Here is a 10,986-nt window from a genome sequence, read left to right as displayed (position 1 = left end):
TAATTCTTCTAATACATGAGCATGACATAAGTTTCCTTTTATTTGTGTATTCTTCAATTTCTTTTATCAAGGCCTTATAGTTTTCAGAGTATGAGTTTTTCTCTTTTTGATTGTTCATTCTTAGGTATTTTATTATTTTGATGCAATTGTAAATGGGACTGTTTTCTTAATTTCTTTTTCTGCTAGTTTGTTATTAGTATATAGAAATTCAACAGATTTCTAACTATTAATTTTGTATCCTGCATCTTTACTGAATTTATTTACTAGTACTAATAATTTGTTGGTAAGTTCCTTAGGGTTTTCTATATATCTGGAAATAGTGACTGTTTTACCTCTTTTTTATTGATTTTGATGCAATTTATGTCTTTTCCTTGTTTAGTTGCTGTGGCTAGGACTTCCAAGACTATGTTGAATAAAAGTGGTTAGAGTGGACATCTTTGTCTTACTCTTGATCTTAGAGGTAAAGCTTTCAATATTTCACCACTGAGTATTACGGTCACTGTGGGTTTGTCATATATAACCTTTATCGTGTTGAGGTATGATGTATGTTTGTGTATCTCTTGTTAAATTTATTCTTTGTTTTTTTTGTGGACATCATATATTGTTTATTTATTTTTTAATAATTTCAAATGTACAGGAAATTTCAAAATTACAGAAAAGTTGCAAGAATAGTGAAAATAACTCCTATAAATCCAGATTTGACAATTTTAAGCAATTTGCCACATTTTAAAATTATTTTTTTATACATAGATATATAGTACAGCTCAAAACTTGAGACGTTTGAGAGTAAGTTGCATACATTATCTACCTTCATTCCATAAAAAAACTTAATGTGTATTTCCTAAGAAGAATAATATTCTTTTAAATATTTACAGTTTAGTTATAAAATTCAGGAAACTTAAAATTTATTATAATACTTTTAGTTAAATTATAGTCATACTCCAGTTTTGTCTCTTGTGTCAGTAATTTGTCCTTTATAGTAATGATGTTTCCAGTATAGAATCTACTCTAGAATCATGCATTGCATCTAGCCATATCTCATTGGTTTATACTAATTTTAATTGGGAACAGTTTAGTGTTGATGTCATTGATATTTTTGAAGAATACAGGATGGGTATTTTATAGACCACAACTCAATTTATTTTTGTCATTCACCTAAGTTTTGAAAATTTTTGGTATAATGTTAAACATAGTATTTCCTTCCATTTTAATTCTGTACACATGTCTAGTTATGTACCTAAGCTACTATTACTTCTTTGCTTTTTGTCTTTTTTTCTTTATTAATCATGCAACAGATTTAAAAATTTTATCAGCATTCTACGAGAATCACCTTTTAGGTTCATTGATATCTATTGTATTCATTTCCCCCTTCTTTTTAAATATGCTCTTATGTTTTATTCTCTTCCCTCTGCTTTCTTTAAAAATATGTTGCTGTTGTTTCTCTAACTTATTAAGCTGGCTCTTGAGCTTTTGCAAATAAGTATTTATGAACATTAGTTTCCCTCATAATACTGCTTTGACAATGGCCCATAAATTTTGTTATGCTGTATTTGTTTGGTTGTATCTAAGTATAAGAAAATTATTTTTATTGTATTCTTTGACCCATGAGTTACTGAGATGTTTTTAAATGTCAAAATGTATGAGATTTAAAGGTTTTCCTTCTATCACTGATTTTTAAGTTAACACCATTGTCATAAAGTATGATCAGTATGATGCTTGTTGATTGTTGACTTTCCTTTCACTCCCGTTTCATGTTCTTCCATCAATAATTCTTGTCAGCTTCCTCCTCAGAATGTACCCAAGATATGAGCATTGTATGCCACCTTCCTCACTACCACGATATTCCATGTCGCCATTGTCTCTCACTGTGATTACTGACACAGCCTCCCATGTAGACATTTTGCTTCGTCTCTTTTCCTCCTACAGGTTATTATTATTCTGAATAAAAGTCAAAATCTGTTCAGTAGACACTACATGATCTCCTCTCATTCATCTTTCCCTTTTGGTCTTATTCTCCCACCATTTGATCACCTTCTTAATCAACACATTCTAAAAATACCAGCTCATTGATCATTCCTGATAATGCCAGCAACATGCCCTTTTTAAGGCCTTAGGAGTTGCTATTTTCTTCTTTTAAAATGCTCTTCCCCTTGAAATTCATGTTTCTATTTTCTTTCTCACCTCTTTTAACTTGTTTCTCAAATATTACATTCTCAGTGAGGTTTTCCCTAAACACTCTTTTAAAAAGTTCAAGCCCCTTTATCAGGAACTCCCTATGAGTCTTCCTAATGTTTGTTTTTCCATAGCACTAAATATATGTCACTGGAATATAAGCTCATGAGTGCAATAATTTTTGTAATATTTTGTATTTCTCACTGTAGCATCTCTTGCAACTTGAAGAGTACCTGGAACATAGTAAGCAATCTGTAAATATTAGGTGCCATAATATATAAAAAACAATAGTCCTAAAAATAGATGATTGAAATATAAATGATTAAATAAAAAAAGACAATTAGATAAAGAAAGCAATGCATTTAATAATTACAAATGTGGCTTCTATAATATGTATAATAGACCATTCTCTGGAAAATACATTTAGAGGGAAAGCATGTAAATTAGAAAATATAATTCAGAATAAAAACACATAAAAATTACAAGAGAATTGAATAGTCTATGTTCTGTGGAAAATAGTTATAAGATGTGATGTACAAATAATATGCAAATAAATTTGAAAATTTCAACAAAAGATAACTTTATGATAAATTAAATTAAAATTGAAATCAACACTTCAAAACCAGAAAAATGCAATTGATATAAAGAGAGAAGGACATTTCCAACTTTATCAGGCAGGTATGGGCCCTTTCCTACCATCGCAAAATATTTGCATTGGAAGTCTTTGCAACTTGTCTGTCTCTTGACTCAGATAATCACCCCTGTTTCATCATCCTTTGTTACCCTCGAACTCTTTCTATTTCAATTAACCTAGAGTTGACCCAATGAGATTTTTTTTCTCTGCACATTTTGATTTGGTAACCTGTATTGCACAATTGATTTTTGCTAATTCTGCACCAGTAGCTTCAAGGGGTTTTACTTAGCACTACTGCTGGTTTTGGTCTCAGTCCAGAAGGGCATGCAGGGTGCTGGGCAGTACACTATTCAAAGGCTTCTTAGACCTTCTGGCTGTAGTTGGCAACAGTGATTGGTCCCTTCCAGCTGATATCATTGAAAGGTTTGCAGGAGAGTAAGAACTGCTAGGTCAAGAAGTTCCAGTTTCAGGACTAAGACTTGTGTTTAGAAGTTTAGTGTTAGGAAGGCCACAATGTCATCACATATTAAAATGACATGAACTCTCTTGATTTTTCTCATTGTAAAGAAACTTCTCTAGCATTGGAAACACATTTGAAGTTTCTCCCCCCAATTCCTGCAACTATTATAAACTTCTCCTGCCAAGGCCAGATGGAGAAGCCCATGCTGCTGGCAATCCACATTCACTGGGCGCTCATGCCCATGGAGCAGGTGCACTGTCAGGCTCAGGAGCTACAATTCTTCTGCATCAGATGAAGCTATTTTATCCACATGTCTAACATCCAGAGAGGCTGCCATACAATTGCAGGTATGCTCAGGTCTCTGTCAGGAGGTGGTGATGAAACTGATCTGAGGAAGGGGCGCTTTGTAAAGCTTGGAATGAAGGTTCTTGCTCCAGAATGATATAATTTTAGAGTAAGAAGTAATGGACTGTTTGATGAAACAAGCCTGTCAATGTTGCAGGAATTTTAGGTCTCCAGCACCTAAAGCACGTCTCAAAATTTTGATATAATCAATATTTACCATGCAAAAATTGATCTGTGGCTGCTGTGTGTTCTCCTTCTGAAGTTTGGTGTTGTAAGTCCTAAGGACGTTATACTGGGGATATTTTCCATTTACTTACCAAGCAACATTTTTCTTCATAGTTACTAGGTCCTTGGCTCAATTTGTTTGAGCATCCTATATTGAGAGAGTTTCTATATATCTCCTGAAATGTTTCCAATGCTAGCAAATGTTTTTCATATTATCATGTACTTTGTTCAGTTTAATAGATATTTGGTAAAGGTAGGCTTTTCTCAGGGATATGTATAACAGAAAGCCAGCCCTTAGGAAAAATGTTTTGAGGGCATTGTAAATGGCATCAGCCTCTTGTCATGTGTCTACCTATTGGGAAGATTTTGCCAGTTACTAGCTACTTCAATGGCCTTTAGTTTACTTCAAAAAGCAGGAAGTGTTGGATGTGTGATAGATGTGATATCTGTCAGGAAAGGGCTTGGTTCACCAAGACAGAACAAGAAATTTTCAAAAAGACAATGTTAAGCCATGATTTGAGGATTGAGACAACATTCTGTGTTTCAAGATTTCCATTTTGGGCATGACATAAATTCATAGGCTAATTAACTGGAGACATGCTCAGGAGCACCAAAACCCAAAAATCATAGTACCCACTGTATTAGTTTCCTATAGCTGCCATAAATGGAGTTTAAGTACCCCCCAGGGTATAAGTACCATACAATGAGGTGGCTAAACAATAAAAATTAATTAACTCATAGTTCTGGAGGCTACACATTCAAAATCAATCAGCAGGTCCATGCTTCCTTTGATACTCTGGGTAAAATTGTTCTTTGCTTCTTTCTAGCTTCTGGTGGTTTTTTGGTAATCCTTGGTGTACCTTGGCTTGCAGTACCCATCATCACATGGTATCTTTCCCTCATGTGTCTGTGTGCCTGTGTCTCTCACTTTTATATGAATATCAGTCATATGGGACTAAAATCCCATTCTACTCCAATATGAACTCATCTTAACTAATTTTTTTAAAAGATTTTATTGATTTATTTGACAGAGAGAGACACAGTGAGAGAGGGAACACAAGCAGGGGGAGTGGGAGAGGGAGAAGCAGGCTTCCCGCTGAGCAGGGAGCCCGATGTGGGGCTTGATCCCAGGACCCTGGGATCCTGACCTGAGCCAAAGACAGATGCTTAATGACTGAACCACCCAGGTGCCCCTCATCTTAACTAATTTTATCTTTAATCCCTATTTCCAAACAAGGTCATATTCTGAGGTTCTGAGGTTTAGAACTTCAACATATCTTTTGGTGGGAAAGGGGGAGAGATACAACTCAACCCATAACACCCATGTGACCTTGGAAAAAAATACCTGAAAATTTTGTTTTACAAAGAGAGAAATTAATCACAATAATTAACTACAAAGAAAAGAAAGACTTAAAGGAGATGGTGTTAAACAATCAGACCTGGTACAGCTAAATAAGTGTCAATGTTGTTATAAAGCAACATATACACTAAAGTGAAAGTAAAGATGCATAATATAAAAAACTAAAATTCTATACATGAAATTAGAGAAAATGCCTGTCAAATATTGGAAGATGTGTTAGAAAACAGAAGGTATAAAAGCATCTTAAAGTTCTTGCTTTTCACGGCTAGGGATACTGAACGTTACATTGTTTACGTTGCCATATTCTTCACATTTATTTTTTTATATTTAAAGTTAACTACAACCAGAATCAAGATAAGAATTTTTAACTTTCATATCACAAAAGCATATAAAAGTACAAAAAACACATGATCAGTATAATTACAGATAAAGAAAATGTGAGAAAAAGTATAAAGAATGGTAAGTGTAAATCAGAAGACTAAACATACCAATATACACATAAATACATATTAACGCACATGACTAAATTCATATGAAAACCCACATATTGAAAAATAACATAAAATTTGGCTATACACAAGAAAGCACCTAAACAAAATAATAGAGAAATGGTTAAAAAAAAGAAATTAGACAATAATATACCGTACAAGGTAATGTAGAGAGGGCAGGGTGGGAGGTTTTGGTGGTAATGGAGATAACTCTGAAATCAGACATAGTAGAGCATGATAGACAAAGTTCAGAGAGCTCCATAGAACCAGCACAGAGGATTAGGTTATATTAATAAAATTATATTATGTATATAATTGCTTATGTCTATGTAATGGGTTCCAGCCCAGGTGTATATTTTTATTTAAAAGTATTTCACTTTTCCAAGTGTTCTTTATAGTGTTATGTTTATTTTCAGTTTTTTTCCCCCCTGATTCTGTCTGGTTAGAACTGCAGTATCTTATTGTTAATTAAAGAAAACTGTCTAGGGCGCCTGGGTGGCTCAGTTGGTTAAGCGACTGCCTTCGGCTCAGGTCATGATCCTGGAGTCCCGGGATCGAGTCCCACGTCGGGCTCCCTGCTCATCAGGGAGTCTGCCTCTCTCTCTGACCCTCCCCCTCTCATGCTCTCTATCTCATTCTCTCTCTCAAATAAATAAATAAAATCTTAAAAAAAAATTAAAGAAAACTGTCTAAATGAAAAGAAAGAAGGTGGTAGATCTTACAAGGAATTATGCATTCGCAACTGAAACTCTTAGAAACATAAGAAGGAATTGAAAAACTTTTTGATTGCAATTTGCTATTCTACCATTCCTCTTATTTCTTTAATAAACAGGTAATAGTAAGGATAAAAAGGATTTGAAAAATATAATCAATAAGCTTGCTTTAATAGGTAATTTTAGAATTTTGTATTGGATGAGCAGAAAGTACACTCACATTGCAAATATGTAAGAAATAATTATAAAAACAAATCAAAGCTTTTAATCAATTTAAAAATATAGAAGTATTCCTGGTAATGTTCAGTGACAACGAGAACATCTGGATGTTAGTAACAAAAGTTTAGCCAACCCAAAACAAAATCCAAACCACTGGAAATTTAAAAATAAAAACAACATCAACAATAGCAACTATCAGATGTAAATATTAAGTTGAAGACAAATTAAAACCATTTAGGAAGTACCTACTATAAAAATACTAAATATTCGACATTGAATGTAACAGACATGTTGTAAGTAATCTTCTTATCATTTTTTTAAAGGAATGAGTATAAATCAATTAAGTATTTATCTCAAGAAGTGAGAAAAGAATAAAATCAATGTGAGGAAAATTAGGTAAAGGGAATTACAATGACAAAACAGAAAGTAATTAATTTTAAATGAATAATTTAATTTAATTAATTTAAAATGAATAAAACTAGATTGAACAAACCTTTGGCCCGGCATGAGGGGGAAGGTGTCATTGTATTTCTAGATCACAGACTCACCCACAATGCTTTAAAGGACGCATCCCTAGGTTCCCACCACAAGAGATCCTGATTTGTGTGATCAGAGCTACAATATTCATTATTTTTAACAAAACTCCATAGTTGATGTTAATGTGTTTCTTAAATGACAGTAAATGTGAGCTTCCTTTAAAAGGAACAACAGAGGCACCTGGGTGGCTCTCGGTTGGGTGACCGACTCTTGATTTCGGCTCAGGTCATGATCACAGGATTATGAGATCAAGCCCCGAAATGGGCTCTGTGCTCAGCAGGGAGTGTGTTTGGGATTCTCTCTCCCTCTGTCCCTCCTTGCACACTCTTGTTCTCCTAAATAAATCAATAAATCTTTTTTAAAAAAGGAACAACAAAACCCCTCAATGTATCCTATGATGATATATTATTTTCATTGTTATTTTTATATATATAAATTCTTTATGTTTATAGTTCTTCACATCTGTAAAACCAAATGCACATTAAGTACTTACCGTGACAACAAAAGTCACATTAATTCACAGTGACTAGTGATGTTGGCCGAAGCTAAAATGTTGTTATTGGAATTTGTAGTTTGACGATGACATTGCGTGTTTTGTATTTTCCTCTCTTATCGCTTGATTTTGAGCCTTCAACACTATCACACAAGATGTCTTCGTTACCAGGTTAACCACACTCACTTTATTTAGATATGATCATCAACTTAGTTGTGCACTTCAAAATGCATTATTAATTTTTAAAAATTCCATTTACAAAAATCACCATTTACTGACTAGTGTCCCTACTGCTGAAAGCATGTTCCAAACTGGCACAAAGATAACTGAATTCTGCATCAGCACATTGAGGTCCAACTGCTCAGTTCTTCTGTCCCGATTACGCAGGCCTGCTCTGCATGCTAACTCAGTTCTCCCACTGCATCATTCTATTGTAGCAACCTCAAAACCTTCATTAGTCCAATGTGCTGGAATATCACTTAGCCTGCACTTGGCTCAGGGGCATTGTTCTGCATTAAGTCCGCCTCTGTTCTCGTATCATTAGCATACAACAATTAAAGTAACCCATTCACCACTGCCATGAGGGATCTCATAATACCAAGGCAGGATCTCAACTGAGGCAACTCAAGTCTTACATTATAATAAGGCTTTTCAGGGGCAGAAGTTTGTCTTTACAATTGGTAACCTGAGTATATCAGGGATGGGGTTAATTGTCGGCATTTTAACCTTAGGCCTTTGCCCACTTAATGGGATCCACACATAAGTATTTATCACAATATTAACCTTAAATAATGCATCTTTACATTATCTCTTGGTAACAGAACAAATGTACACTCCCAAATACACTCAGATATTAAATTATAAGGCAGTTCTTGGTTATAAGATGATCCAGGATGTACCAACATTATTTTTTTTTGGCATTAACAACATAATCAACATAATCAATATATAAAACTCAGAAGTTCACAGAAAACTCACAGACCCTTGAGAGTATGTCTACCAACATCCAATAGTCTGTGGAACAATCTGAGAAATGCTATTTATTTGGATGTCTGGATTTGCATGGACAATAACAAATGTAGACATTTCTGGGCCTACAATTCATTTCTGGGCTCAACCACAGCCCAATATTCAAGTTTTAGATATTTCCTTTTAGGTCTTGGTTTTGACAACACATCCACCTTGATATTCAGATATCCACTTCAGTTAGTAAAAATGAAGGTCCCACCAAAGCCCTTTGCCTGGGTCTCTTGTTGTGATTTCTTTTTCCTACTTATATCTTCCTGATCCTATCATATGGAGCTGGCTAATTAGTAAACAAAAAATTGAGTTTCTGTTATGTACTAGGCCTAGTTCTAGATACTTGGGTGGATAAGAGAAAGAGAAAGACTGATCAAATAAGAATTGAAGTGAGGTAAGAAGAAATAAGCACTTCAATAAATACTATAGCAAGGCAAATAGCATGCTTATGGGAAAGCATGGAACTGGTAACATATTTTAAAACATCTTTTGTCCAATATTATCTGTGTCATAATCTTTATAATTTCCTACTCTTGATGAGAAATAATCTATAATTTTGTACTTTTGGCTTTCTCTATCTGATCATTTTTCAAGTACTAAAGTGAATCCAAAATGGTTTCTAAAAGAAAATTCTGGTTCTACCTTTCACCGACTCCTAGTCATATATGAGCTGGACTTTATCCAGCTAGGATTTTTTGTCAAGCTTCTCAAGTGACATAGTAAAATAGTGCTATGTTTTTAGGGTATGTGTGCTGAATTTGAGGTTGGGTTGTTGCTGTCATAGATTGACTCTTAAATTTGAGTGTGCATATAAATTTTATCATGTCACTTAAATTTGAGCATAAAATATTGCTTTATCTGATTTTAATTTTTTTTTCAAAAGGGTTTATAGAAAATTAGCACCTCTAGAGGGAACATACTTTTTTTCAAATTTAAATCCTTGTATTGTATCAATTAATTATTGTACATTTAATGAAAAATAAATGTTACCACAAAATGTTCTGCTAGCCAAGTCAGTCAACTGAAAGTAAGTTTGCACCTACCAACCCAACTCAAATTCATCACACATACTTCAAAAACATCTCATTTATATCATAAACATATAACATAGTGAATACAGAAAGAGATCTAGGTTGCTTTAGCAGTGAACATGTGAGGGTTGGTTTCTCTGATCAAGAACAATCCACATTCCCACACCACTGTATAGATTCATTCTTGTGTAGTCATGACAAGATAAGAGAGAGAACATACTTTAATTTTTCTAGTTCTTATCAAAACACTATAAGAAGTGACATTTGGGTACCACCTCAAAAGCTTATAAAAAGAACAGCAAATTAAATCTTCCTTTCAAAAAAGAAGTAAAGGGGCACCTGGGTGGCTCAGTCGTCAAGCGTCTGCCTTCGGCTCAGGTCATGATCCCAGGGTCCTGGGATCGAGCCCCGCATCGGCTCCCTGCTCAGCAGGAAGCCTGCTTCTCCCTCTCCCACTCCCCCTGCTTATGTTCCCTCTCTCACCGTGTCTCTCTCTGTCAAATAAATAAATAAAAATCTTAAAAAAAAAAATAAGTAAATATGAAGATAAAAACAAATTAATTAAATAGGAAATTGATGTATGATAAAGAAAATTAACAAAGAAAATGTTTTTTTTGAAAAATGTAATAAAATTCCTTTTTTTGGGAATTTATCATTTTATTTTAAAGATTTTTATTTATTTATTTGACAGAGAGAGACACAGCGAGAGAAGGAACACAAGCAGGGGGAGTGGGAGAGGGGGAAGCAGGCTTCCCGCTGAGCAGGGATCCCAGGAGCCTGAGGTCAGGACCTGAGCCGAAGGCAGACGCTTAATGACTGAGCCACCCAGGCGCTCGGGGAATTTATTATTTTTTTAAAGTCTGATTGGCAATCTTTGTGTTTTAATTGAAATAACTTGTTTGTTTACATTGAGTGTAATTATAGATATCCTTAGGTTGAAATCCATTTTCTTATGGATTGAAATAGTGGAAAACCATTTGTTTTCTATTTGTCCTCCTGTTGTGTTTCCTTTGTTGTTTCTTTGGGTCGACAAGGCACGTTTTATTATTTCATCCCCCCCAACTATTAACTTGTTTGTTACACCTTCTCTTAGGATTCTTTTAGTGGCTACTCTAGAGGTTATAACACATACCTTTGTCTTATAAGAGTCTAATAGAAAGTAGTACTTTATTGTCCTAATGTAAGGACTTTAGAATACATTTACTGTATTTAACCTTTCATCTTTTGTGTTACTTTCATATATTTTAATTTACAACTATTTTACACCACACAATATGTTGTTATTGTTG

This window comes from Mirounga leonina, unplaced genomic scaffold, assembly GCF_011800145.1.
Source record: "Mirounga leonina isolate KUSES-001 unplaced genomic scaffold, KU_Mleo_1.0 Mir_199, whole genome shotgun sequence".
NCBI classification, from domain to species: domain Eukaryota; kingdom Metazoa; phylum Chordata; class Mammalia; order Carnivora; family Phocidae; genus Mirounga; species Mirounga leonina.
Note: the sequence above shows the minus strand (reverse complement) of the source record.